Source organism: Rhinoraja longicauda, chromosome 2 (genome assembly GCF_053455715.1).
Source record: "Rhinoraja longicauda isolate Sanriku21f chromosome 2, sRhiLon1.1, whole genome shotgun sequence".
NCBI lineage: Eukaryota > Metazoa > Chordata > Chondrichthyes > Rajiformes > Arhynchobatidae > Rhinoraja > Rhinoraja longicauda.
Window position 1 is genome coordinate 108,414,850 of NC_135954.1, and position 13,895 is coordinate 108,428,744.

The 13,895-nt window shown below is 48.0% G+C and overlaps 1 non-coding gene across 1 annotated transcript; it reads right to left on the minus strand.

Moving 5' to 3' along the window:
• Positions 1–13,459: 13,459 nt before the first annotated feature.
• Positions 13,460–13,566, minus strand: LOC144611126 (U6 spliceosomal RNA). Its single transcript, XR_013549482.1, has one exon. It is a non-coding gene; the product is annotated as a U6 spliceosomal RNA (small nuclear RNA).
• Positions 13,567–13,895: the final 329 nt, after the last annotated feature.

The window sequence follows — 13,895 nt, forward strand, 5'->3', positions numbered from 1 at the left end:
GTGGGGATGGAGGGAGACGTGGGTGGGTGGGGGTGGAGGGAGAAGTGGGTGGAGTGTAGGGAGAAGTGGGTGGGTGGGGATGGGGGGAGAAGTGGGTGGGTGGGTGGGGTGGAGGGAGAAGTGGGTGGGTGGGTGGGGTGGAGGGAGAAGTGGGTGGGTGGAGTGGAGGGAGAAGTGGGTGGAGTGGAGGGATAAGTGGGTGGGTGGGGGTGGAGGGAGAAGTGGGTGGGTGGGGTGGAGGGAGAAGTGGGTGGGTGGGGGTGGAGGGAGAAGTGGGTGGGTGGGGTGGGGTTGAGGGAGAAGTGGGTGGGTGGGTGGGTGGGGGTGGAGGGAGAAGTGGGTGGGGGGGGGTGGAGGGAGAAGTGGGTGGGTGGGTGGGGGTGGAGGGAGAAGTGGGTGGGGGGGTGGAGTGGAGGGAGAAGTGGGTGGTTTGGGGTGGGGGGAATGGAGGGGGAGAAGTGGGCGCCAGGGTGGGGGTTCCCCTCCCATCTACAGCCACTGGTAGCCCAGAGCGCCGCCGGACAGTCAGTCAGTCATCCGCTTGAGACACAAAACTCTCAGCGGGACAGGACAGCCAGGTAGCGTCTCTGGAGAGAAGGAATGGGTGACCCTTCCTCAGACTGAGAGTCGGGGGGGGGGGGGGGGGAGGGGAGAGAGATATAGACGGTGATGGAGAGAGAGAGAGATGCAGAACAAATGCATGCAAGAAATGCAAATAAAAGAAATGCAAAAAAAAAAGTAACGGTGATAAAGGAAACAGGCGGCTTCTCCCACGTTAAAACGGATTCCACTGGCAATGGGCTACCTAGGGACTGGGAGGGGACTAACGAGCCCTGAAACCTTCTTGCTCGCATTGCACGGTTGCATTGACGGAGGGGAGAGTTTGGTTGTGATGAGGGGGCGCTTGGACATGCCTGGGTCGGAAGGTCAGATCCCATTACGCGGTGCAAAGAGCAGCGCCTCCGCTAAAATGGCCGATTACATTTGGTCACCTTCCTCCTGACCCCAATGCAAAGCGTGTGTTTTTTTTAATTTTTATTATACATGCATATATAGAAAGGAAAAAAAACCGTGTGAAATTATTGCCGGGACCCGCCCCCACCCGATGTGTTTCACAGCCTCCGAGTTACTTTTGAAGTTTAATTAGCACGCTGTTTGGCGCAGACAACTAACTGTGTGTGACATTCTGGGCGTTGAAATGAACATGTGAGATGACTCGCACTTTTGGGTGAAGCTGTGTGCTGTGAATCGCTTTGTCAAAGCATCGCACAACTGTGCAACCCCCCCCCCCCCCCCCCCCCCCCTCTTTTGTTTTGTGTTAGTTTATGATTGTATGTGTTATTGCATTTTTATTGATTATTCTTATTCTTATTGGTCTTATTGTTGAACTGCGGGTAATTTTTCATTTCACTACACATTTATGTGTATGTGACAAATTATTGACTATTGACCCCTCCCCTGGGCAGGGTCCAGTTACAAACCCACGGGGACTTCTGTGCAGACGGCGACTGTTGTCATTGAAACACTTCCACCGTGCTCCTCACTAAAAGCAGCCGCGCTTGGCCTTAAGCGTTGCTGCTGGGTCCAACTCAACCCACAACGTTGCTGGAATTCCCCTCCTAACGCCGCCCGTGGCTTTACGGCCGTCAGCCATCCCAGGCACCAGCTGAATTTGCTATGAATTTGTGGAATTCTCTGCCACAGAAGGTAGTTGAGGCCAGTTCATTGGCTATATTTAAGAGGGAGTTAGATGTGGCCTTTGTGGCTAAAGGGATCAGGGGGTATGGAGAAAAGGCAGGTACGAGATACTGAGTTGGATGATCAGCCATGATCATATTGAATGGCGGTGCAGGCTCGAAGGGCCGAATGGCCTACTCCTGCACCTATTTTCTATGTTTCTATGAATGATTACCCCTCTCGGCCAACTGCAACAAGCAGGAGGAACCTTCTCCCTCCCAAATGTTCGTGGAGTGTACCCGGCTCCAACTGCCTCTGAGATGGAAGATGGACACAAAAAGCTGGAGTAACTCAGGGGGACGGGGCAGCATCTCTGGAGAGAAGGAATGGGTGACGTTTCGGTCGGGGTCGAGACCCTTCTTCAGACTGGTTAGGGATAAGGGAAACGAGAGATGTAGACGATGATGTAGAGAGATAAAGAACAATGAATGAAAGATATGCAAAAAGGTTACGATGATAAAGGGAACAGGCCATTGTTAGCTGTTTGTTGGGTGGAAACGAGAAGCTAGTGGGGATGGGGGTGGGGGGAGAGAGAGAGAGAGGGATTGCCGGGGTACCTGAAGTTAGAGAAATTAAATATAATACCACTGGGCTGTAAGCTGCCCAGGTGAAATATGAGATGCTCTTCTTCCAATTTGTGTTTAGCCTCACTCTGACAACGGAGGAGGCCTAGGACAGAGAGGTCAGTATGGGAAGGGGAATTAAAGTGTTCAGCAACTGGGAGATCAGGTAGGTTCAGGCAGACTGAACGAAGGTGTTCAGCGAAACGATCGCCCAGTCTGTGTTTGGTCTCGCCGATGTATAAGAGTCCAGTCCACATCTTGAACAACGGATACAGGACCTCCCGCTGTATCTGAAACGGTGCAGCTTTTCTGGCCTCAGCTCCTAACAGATTTTGTTTACGTGTTGGAAGGAACTGCAGATGCTGGTTTCCACCGAAGATAAGACACAAACTGTTGGAGTAACTCAGCGGGACAGGCAGCATCTCTGGAGAGATCCTCCAGTTTTCTGGTGCCTCACCTGTAGTGAAAATGGAAAAATTTCAACTAGCACACAGCTATCTCTTGCCATGCTTTCCTCTAGTAACTGGAGAAACTGTCATTCCTTATACATTCCATGATTTTAACCACCCCCTCCTTCTTAATACCGACATGCACCAGAGTGTCACCGTATCCGATACGATACGATAGAACGTTATATATCCCCGGAGGGAAATTGGTCTGCCAACAGTTAAAAAACATCCCTCCCCTTACTTGCTCTTACGTCACTTACTTACTCTCTTCCACGTCCTTCTGCTTGGTCACAACAGATCGGTTTATAGACACATCAACTTCTATTAGTAAGACTTAGACCATGTTCAAAACAGAAAATGTTGGAGGAACTCAGCGGGTCTGGCAACATCTATGGCGGAAATGGACACGCAACGTTTCAGGTCAAGACCCTTATTCAAACTGATAGTATTAAGCGGGAGAAATTTGGAAGAGGAAGGTGGGGGCAGGGCAAAGCTGCCGGACGTGCCAGTCTGAAGAAGGGTCTCAACCCGAAACGTCACCCACTCCTTCTCTCCAGAGATGCTGCCTGTCCCACTGAGTTACTCCAGCTTTTTGTGTCTATCTTCGGGCAAGTGATAGGTGGATACAGGCGAGGGTGAGGGATGATAATTGGCAAATGGATGGAATAAGTGGCAAAGGCTAGAGGCAGAAAGAAACTAAAGGGTATCAGAGAGAAGAGTGAAATGTGAAGCCAGAGGGAGAGATCTAGGTGCAAGGGGACAGGAGAAGAGGGGAAAGGGGGGGAATAAAAGGGAAATGAGGGACTCGAGGATGGGGGTTGAATGTACGAGGGAGAGGAGCAGGAGCAGGGTGACTGGGAGAGTGGGAGATAGTGATAGAAATGGGTGCTCACCAACAGGGTGGGCCACAAGGAAGATGTCCATACTGTTGGGTTGTGAGCTACTCAAGTGGAATATTAGGTGTTGTTCTTCTCAATAGACAATAGGTGCAGGAGTAGGCCATTCGGCTCTTCGAGCCAGCACCGCCATTCAATGTGATAATGGCTGATCATTCTCAATCAGTTCCCCCCGTTCCTGCCTTCTCCCCATACCCCCTGACTCCGCTATCCTGAAGAGCTCTATCTAGCTCTTTCTGGAATGCATTCAGAGAATTGGCCTCCACTGCGTTCTGAGGCAGAGAATTCCACAGATTCACAACTCTCTGACTGAAAATGTTTTTCCTCATCCCAGTTCTAAATGGCCTACCCCTTATTCTTAAACTGTGGCCCCTGATTCTGGACTCCCCCAACATTGGGAACATGTTTCCTGCCTCTAACGTGTCCAACCCCTTAATAATCTTATACGTTTCGATAAGATCCCCTCTCATCCTTCTAAGTTCCAGTGTATACAAGCTTATTCGCTCCAGTCTTTCAACATACGACAGCCCCGCCATTCCGGGAATTAACCTAGTAAACCTACGCTGCACGCCCTCAATAGCAAGAATATCCTTCCTCAAATTTGGAGACCAAAACTGCACACAGTACTCCAGGTGTGGTCTCACTAGGGTCCTAGGATACAACTGCAGAAGGACCTCTTTGCTCCTATACTCGACTCGTTTGGAGGAGGCCAAGGACAGAAAGGTCAGTATGGGAATGACAAGGGAGATAAAATGGTTTGCAACTGAAATATCCAGTGGGCATTGTCAGACAGAGCGTAAGTGCCTGGTCTCGCCGATGTAAAGGAGGTCACATCAGGAGCACCAAATGCTCTTTGTATAAGACGTTGGTGAGTCTGCATTTAGAGTATTGTGTTCAGTTCTGGGCACCGTGTTATAGGAAAGATGTCAAGCTGCAAAGGGTGCAGAGAATATTTAAGAAGATTTTTCCAGGACTAGAGGATCTAAGCTATAGGTTTAGAAGGCTGGGATTCTATTCCCTGGAGCGCAGGAGGATGAGGGGGTGATCTTATAGAGGTGTACAAAATCATGAGAGGAATAGATCGGGTAGATGCACAGAGTCTCTTGTCCAGAGTAGGTGAATCAAGGACCAGAGGACATAGGTTTAAGGTGAAGGGGGAAAGATTTAATAGGAATCTGAGGGGTAACGTTTTCACACAAAGAGTGGTGGGTGTATGGAACAAGCTGCCAGAGGAGAGGCTGGGTCTATCCCAACGTTTAAGAAGCAGTTAGACAGGTACATGGATAGGACAGGTTTGGAGGGTTATGGACCAAATGCAGGCAGGTGGGACTAGTGTAGCTGGGACATGTTGGCCGGTGTTGGCAAGTTGGGCCAAAGGGCCTGTTTCTACACTGTATGACTATGAAATACAGAAAAATAGGTTAGATGCGGCCCCCGTGAACCTCTGTCTCATCTGCAAGGGAGACTGGGGTTGGTGGATGGAGATGAGGGAGGAGATGTAGGGACTGATCTTCGCTCTTGCAGTTGCAGGGTAAAGTACCTGGGGACGGGTCAGGCTGGGAGGGATGGGATAAGTGAACCGAGGAGTTGCGAAGGGAGTGGTTTCTGCAGAAAGCAAAATGGAGTGGGGACGAGAAGATGTGACTGGTGGTGGGATCACGTTGGAAGTGACTGAGAATGACGCGTTGGATACGGAAGTGGGTGTGGGAGAAGATGAGAACCTGGGGGACTCAATCCTTGTTCCATCTGGAGCGAGAAGGAACGAGAGCAGAACCTCGTTACACACAGAGGAGGCAGGGGTGAGGGATCCTCCCACAACAGCAGGATAGCATGTTTACCAAAGACAGAGGACATCCCGGATATCCTTGAGGAGAAAGCCTCACCTTGGGAACAGATGTGGTGAAGATGGAGACATTTAGGGTGAGGGATGGCGTTCCTGCAAGTGGCAGGGTGAGTGGGTGGGGGTGTGGTCAAGGTAACTGTGGGAGTCAGTGGATTTGTGGTAAGCACCAGTCAACAGTCTGTCCACTGCGATGGAGACAGAAACATTGAGAAAGGCAACAGAGACAGTCCGTGAATTTGAGGGCAGGCTGGAAGTTAGTACTAAAGTCAATGAACTCAACGAGTTGTGCGCGGGTGGAGGAGGCAGCCTCCGTCAATATAGCGGAGAAAAGGTTGGGACTTGGTGCTGGGCAATGGGGAGGAAGGACACTGGGCAATGAGGACCCGGCGTGGGGGGACCGCTGGTGGGGGGGCTGGCCATACCATCGTAAAAATCTAAATTTGTGACTTTGAAGATTCATCGTAAAAATCTACCTATGCTGATATAATAATATGCAAAATGGCTCCTACGCAACGATATTACGGCCAGCTTCTCGTCTGCCGTTTCGACGTAGGTTAGTTGGAACGATATTTTCTTAACGCAAGCATCACAACAACAGAGATCTCCACGACATTTAAATCACTTAGTCGTTTATTTGAAGTTGCAATATAACATATTGGCATATCCCTTGTCATCGACTTGTTATTGATTAGCTTGGTAAAAATCTATTATCCTACCGTAATCTACATAGCTTATCCCAACTGCCAGATCTTATCTCCAGCTCGGATTTCTTACTATCTTCTTGTCAGTTGGCTCTTCAGCTGATTTATAGCAACCGCTTCTTTCGACTGAACTTCCATCAGCTGCTTCTTGGCTTGAACTGCTTTGTTACGTTGTCAATGCCGTAGGTGGTTGCTATTTGTATACATTGGGTATGCAAGCAAAGAATTTCACTGTGCCTGGTCCCACGTGACAATAACGTATTCCATTCCATTCCATTCCATGGGGTATGTTTGGAACAAGGACTGTTCAACGTAACCAACAAAGAGGCAGGTATTACTGGGGCCCATGCGAGTTCATACAGCAACATGTTTGACCTGATGAAAGTGAAAGGAGCCAATAAACTTATTCAGGGTGAGGACAAGTTCCGCCAGATGGAGGAGAGTGTTGGTTGAGGGAAAAAAAATGATTGGGTTTCTGTTGAAAGAAGACCCGGAGTGCCCGGAAACCTACCTGATGGGGAATGGAGGCGTGAAGGGACTGGGACGTCCACAGTGAAGATGAAGTGATGGGAGCCAAGGAATCGAAGGTTATTGAAGAGTTGAAGAATGTGTGAGGTATCTCGGAAGTGGGTCGGAAGAGACTGGACTACGGGGGACAAGATAGAATCGAGGTGTTTGGAGATTAATTGGCTGGGGTAGGAGCAGGCAGAAGTGAGCTTGTGGACTTTAGGTAGGAGAGAGAAATGTGGAACTGTAAGGTTGGAGGCTATGGTGGGGAGGTTTCAGGACAGTCTGGGAGATGATGGTTTGATGACCATGGTCATCTTTGTATATCAGGGAACATTTAGTAATAACTTGCAACAATACAAGTCAGCAACTAAACTTTGCATTCTTTTATTTCCTCCATCTTTTTCTATCTCTTTTGATAGAACTTCATGGATTTTGCCGTGCATCCCTTGGGATAAGAGAGAGGCCCAGCTTCACATTTCCTCACCCAACATTTATTGCTCTGTTATGTTGAACATTTGGCTCCAATACTAGCAAGTGCAAATAAAGCTGCAGTAAGAATACTTCATTGTGGGTAGGTGGAGCGTGACCATGAAAGCTCTGGGGAAGGGAGAGAAATTAAAAAGTTTGACATGTCAGGTCGTTAGAACAAGTAAATGACATGGAGACGGTATGTGGAAAATTAATTAGAAAGAACAAAACAGTCCTGCTGCATCTTTTTCTTTTATTTCTTCTGTTTAGTTTAGTTTATTGAAACAGGCCCTTTGGCCCACCAGGTCCGCGCCGACTAGCGTTCCCTGCACACTAACACTACCCTACACACACCAGGGACAATTTACGATTATACCTTCTCAATTCACCTACAAACCTGAACGTCTTTGGAGTGTGGGGGAAAAGGAAGATCTCAGAGAAAACCCTCGCAGGTCACGGGGACAACGTACAAACTCCATACAGGCAAGCACCCGTAGTCAGGATCGAACCCGGGTCTCCAGCGCTGTAAGACAGCAACTCTACTGCCGTGCCACCAGAGCCTGCCGTTCTCCAATCCCTTGGATGAAGAACGACCTGCTTCCACTCTGGTTGCATGGGTTCTCAGGTGGCCAATGAGGCTCATATGGGAACCAGAGACCCTTTCACAGATTGGGTAGTTGGCGGCACATTGAATGGTCAGGTGGGTGGTGGCGCACACTTACCTCCATTGTGCATACTTACCTCCATTGTGCACACTTACCTCCATTGTGCACACTTACCTCCATTGTGCACACTAACCTCCATTGTGCACACTTACCTCCATTGTGCACACTAACCTCCATTGTGCACACTTACCTCCATTGTGCACACTAACCTCCATTGTGCACACTTACCTCCATTGTGCACACTAACCTCCATTGTGCACACTAACCTCCATTGTGCACACTTACCTCCATTGTGCACACTTACCTCCGTAGCCGCTTGTGCTCATGATACATGGCAGTGAGGTTCTCAATGCCATCCAGAATTCTTCTTCTCCACTTGGGTCCAGTGTGGGTCAGAGGTTCTAAGTGGAGATGGTGCGTTCTTCAAGCAAGCTATGAGCACATCCTTGAATCTTTTCCTCTCTTCACCTGGTAATCTTTACCCATAACAGAGCTCGGAATAGAGTGTGTAGGAAGGAACAGCACTTTGTAATCATATTGTAATCATGTATTGTCTTTCCACTGGCTGGTTAGCACGCAACAAAAGCTATCCACTGTACCTCGGCACACGTGACAATAAACTAAACTAAACAGATACTGGTTTCCACTCAGAATAGAGTGTCTGTTTTGGGAGTCTGGTGTGGGCATGTGAACAATGTGGCCATCCCAATGGTGCCTACGGAATGTAACTAGAGCCTTGCTACTGGGAGAGGACACTGACATTGGCTCGTCTCTGCTTCCAGTCAATATTGCAGGGACACCGTTGATGGTATTTTGCCAGTGCCTTGAGATGCCTCCTATAGGTAGTGTAGGTCTCAGATGCATAGAGGAGGCCAGTGATCATTGCTGCCCAGTGGACATGCAGTTTGTGCCAGGCCTGTGTTGACCTTCAAATACCCCTTGCCTCAAATTACCAAAGGCTGGACTAGGCAATTAAAAGCAACTAGACCAAGTGGACCCGTTGGGCCCAAATCTCTCCTGCATTGGTGCAGCACCCTCTCCTCCCCACCCCTCTCCGCCCACCCCTCCCCTCCGCTCCCTCTACCACCTCCATCCCTCCCCCTCCCTCCCTCCTCCCACCCCCCTCCCTCCCCCTCCGTCCTCCCCTCCCCCTCCCTCCTCCCTCCTCCCACTCCCCCTCCCCCTCTTCCCTCCACCCCTCCTCCCTCCACCCCTCCTCCCCTTCCCCATTCCCCTCCCCCATTCCATCCCCCTCAACCCCCTTATCCTTCCTCCTCCCCCTCCCTTCATCCCTCCCCCCCCCCCCCACCCTTCCTCGGAGATGGATTTAAACTTCAAAATGAGAATAACTTAAAAAATATAACACCGATTTCAATGGAACTTCTTCCATTAGCACCAAAGGAATGACGGTGAGTAAGGTGGGCCTAAAATTGTCTCACTATCGTGTACCATTTTGGCTGTAGTTCAGGAACAAACAAACAAACAAACAAACAAACGAGAGTTTTAGTATGTAGATGGTGAATTTGATCATTGATGGTTGACTCCTGAGATATGGCAAGTGATTGATATTTTCCTGGATCGCTCCATAAACCTATATTGTCGAGGGCAGTGTGGTTGAACAAGGCAGTTTGATTAGGGGTAGTTTGGCTTGCTTATGTTGATCGTGAGGCCCATCTTGTGCACTTCAGTGAAAGTGTTGACAGTGGCTTGGAAAAGAGGCCCTGGTCATTAGCAAAGGCAAACATTGTCCCTGCACTGCGGTTCAACTCCTTCGTTGTTCTGTAGATTGAACAGCTTCCCATCGGCTCTGAAGATCAGCTTCACTCTCAAGAGGTGTGAAGCAACATTGCAGCCGCCAAGATTGAGCTAAGTGTCAGCTCAATCACATCGCATTGTCATTCTCAGTCTTCGCTCTCAATCGTTCATTTAGGGACTATTGGTTACTATCTGTGCATTCATGGAGCAAGAAAAGATGGAGATTAATTTTTGTGGGTAACCAGATTTGATCAGGGTGTTCCACAGGCCCTTCCTATTGAATGAGATAAAGGAGAGTATTTATAATGGCTGCTGCTACTCCCTGCATTTTTCTTGGAGTTATCACGTGGTGAAGAGTGTGTCCATTGTGCCTCTGGATGGACAGAATCCACGCTGTGGTTCAGGGAGTAGCTCTCAGGGTCATTGAGCTATGCAGCTTGGAAATATGCCTCCAACCCAACTTGTCCCCACTGACCAAGTTGCCCAACTGAACTAGTCCCACTGGCTTGCATCTGGCCAGTATTCCTCCAAACCTGTCCCATCCCTGTCTTTTAATTGGAATTGGAAACATAGAAAATAGGTGCAGGGGTAGGCCATTTCGGCCCTTCGAGCCTGCACCGCCATTCAATATGATCATGGCTGATCATCCAGAATCAGTACCCCGTTCCTGCTTTCTCCCCATTTCCTTTGATTTCGTTAGCCCTGAGAGCTATATCTAACTCTCTCTTGATGCAAGCAGAACCTAATACCATGTTGAACAAACCTCCTCTGTCCTCACATAGTCCATACCCCTCCATTCCCTGCATATCCATGTACCTATCTGAAAGACCCTTAAATGTTACAATTGTACCTGCTTCCACCACCATCCCTGATTACACGTTACAAATGCTCATCACTGTCCCTGTACAAAATAAACTGGCCCCATATATTGTACCTGGATCTACCACTTCCTCTGGCATGAATGTTTCATAAATGCATCACCTCTGTGTGAAAAAGTTGCACCTCAAATCCCTTTTGAATCTTTCCCCTCTCACCTTAAATCCATGCTCTCTAGTTTTGGACTCTCCAACCCCTGCATATAAGGTCACCCCTGCATTATAAGGTCACCCCTCAGTGTTCTGCACTCCTACAAGAAAAGTGCCAGTCTATCCAGACTCTCTTTGTAACTCAAACCCTCCAGGCCTGGATCGTCAAACAATCCCAGGCTTTAAACATTTTTTCTGAACATTCTCCCAGGCATGTGTTGATCTTCAAACACCCTTTCCCTCAAATTACCAAAGGCTGGACTGGGCAATTAAAAGCAATGGTGAATTTGATCATTGATGGTTGACACCTGAGATATGGCAAGTGATTGATATTTTTCTGGATTGCTCCATGGACCTATATTGTCGAGGGCAGTGTGGTTGAACAAGGCAGTTTGATTAGGGGTAGTTTGCCTTGCTTATGTTGTCCGTGAGGCCCATCCTGTGCACTTCAGTGAAAGTGTTGACAGTGGCTTGGAAAAGAGGCCCTGAACATGTACAAACATTGTCCCTGCACTGCGGTTCAACTCCTTCACTCTGAAGAAGGGTCTCGACCCGAAACGTCACCCATTCCTTCTCTCCAGAGATGCTGCCTGTCCCGCTGAGTTACTCCAGCATTTTGTGTCTACCTTCAACTCCTTCATTGTTCTGTTGATTGAACAGCTTCCCATCAGTTCTGAAGATCAGCTTCACTCTCTGGAGGTGCAAAGCAACATTGCAGCCGGCAAGATTGAGCTAAGTGTCAGGTCAATCACATGGCATTGTCAGGCTCAGTCTTTGCTCTGAATCATTCATTTGTGGTCTATTGGCCACTATCCGTGCATTCATGGAGCATGACTAGGCCACATCTACGGCATTGCCCTCATCATAGATCTTGTAATCCCTTCAACAAAAATCACGAGGATTGGTAGGACAAGAACTGTCCTTGACAGAGCCATGCGCTATATATTTGGTTAGTCCCTGCCTGGGGGTGCCAAGTACCTCACTCCCAAATAAGGGACAAGGTGACGTCACTGCCCCGCGCCCCACGTGACCTCACCCAGCCAGCGGCCACGTGCTCCCGCTCCACGAACAGCAGCCGCCCGGGCCACGAGGCGGGTTGCTGCGCACCCTCCGTTAGGCGGCGCCCAGGCCTCCGGACCTACAGTGTCCGAACCTACAGCGCCCGGGCCTACACCGTCCGGGCCTACACTGTCCGGGCTTACAGCGTCTGGGCCTACAGCGTCCGGGCCTACAGCGCCCCCCCCGGGCCTAATACGGGACCAGGGCGGTCCAGTATGGGACAAACCAATTTAGCCCAAAATACGGGATGTCCCGGCTAATACGGAACAGTTGGCAACCCTATCCCTGCCTTTCCAAGCGACCAATAATTCTTCTCTTACTGTGCCTTCCAATGGGTGTTGACTCTCTCTGTCAAAACAGTGATTAGGAGTGAAAACACAATTTTTTAGAAGATGAGGGAAGATTGTTGTAACCCCCAGGGTTCAGTATCTGGGGCACTTCCACTTGCTGACTGCGTTACTCCAGCATTTTGTGAAATAAATATCTTCGATTTGTACCAGCATCTGCAGTTATTTTCTTACACTACCTGTTTCTCCACACCAATTATTTTGATGTGCTCAAGAGGAATTAATGGTCACATTTGCAGACGTTATCAAATTGTGGGACAAATTGTAATTTTTTTAGAAGCTTGAAAGGCTATAGAAGGCCATTGCTAAGGCAGGAGAACAGGCTAAAAAATGGCATTGAAATTCAATGACAGGAAGTGATGTGTTTCTGTTTTTAATAAATAAGGGCCCCAATTATAAATTGAATAAAATGTATTATTTCAAAGTCATTAGATCATAACTGATAAAATGCTGCAATAAACTAGTTCAGAAAGAGCTAACTCACATAATTATATGCTATCATCACTGTCACCTAACTTACCTAGAGAAGTCAAAGGAAAGTTTTCACAGCTAAGAATGACAGAATTAGTATTTAAATGCAGCGTAATAACTATTATTACATTATCCTGCGTTGTATCTTAGAGCAGAAATAAAACAGCACAAGGCAAACTCAGTTCACTCCACATTGGTGAGATGTTTTTTTGCTGTCGTAACAAATCTATCAGAAGTAGCTGTTCATGTTCATGTCCCCAGCGATGCTTTGTTCCGTTTGTTTTTCAGGACGGCAGTTTCTGAAAGGGCAGCGTTTGTCTCGTAGGGCGGAGGCACAAGGTGACAGCTGATGACAACGTGTCTAAGGTTCGGGGCCGCTCACTGCCAAATTTCTACGCAGAGATTAGACAACCCATTTTCCATGGTTTTTCAAATTCCATCGCATGAAGCACATCCACATATTTAAATTTAAATCAAATACCGCGGTAAAAGTAACCCCGAAACATTTACCTGCACCAAGTCTGAGCTTCAACTGTGATCAGTGGGGGCTATCGGTATGTAGGCAGCAGATCGAAAGTTAGAGCTGACACCTGCTAGCAGAGCCAAAAGTAATTTCATTATCCACTGGCAGAACATTGGTGCCAAGCAAAGACACTAGAGGAACAAGATGGACCACTCCGCTGAAATCGCCTATACTGAAGTGTAGTAACGCACAGGAGCGGAACGGCCACCATTTTAGTAGGAAAAAGCCGCCGTTCGTTATGCCTCTCGCAGTGTAATCAGTGTTTTGGGGGAACAGTATGTGTGATGATACCATAAAAATGCAGAATATATCTCATCTATCAATTCACAGATTTTTGTTATTTTTCTTTTAAAATGTTTCTGCAAGTTTCTGCTTACTAAAATGGCGCCATGCCATACTATGGTTTTTTTGGTTTTTTATTTTTATTTTTTTATTTTTTTATTATTAAAAAATTTGGAACACTCCACGAATTTGCATGTCATCCTTGCGCAGGGGCCATGCTAATCCTCTCTGTGTCGTCCCAATTTTAGTATAGGTGCTGCCGAAGCGAGCATGTACTACGGTTTTTAGGGTCGAGTGGTCTATCTTGTTCCTCTAGTATCATTGGTGCCAAGGCAGGAAGGAATATGGCACCAGCATTCAACAGCTAATACTTTTATTTTTTAATGCACTTTCCTGTTGCGTGATGTGTTGTCCCAGTGCTGCTTGAATAGTCACGTAATCATTTATGAAAGTGCTATTATTTGTCAGTCTACTAAACGGACTCCTGAACATTATCTTTGCAGTGCTTTGGAGCATTTTGATTTAATCCAATTGCGTAACGTTGGGAAGCACAAAGCCGGCCAACAAACTGTCAATAATCCTCCACTGCTGGTGGTGAAGT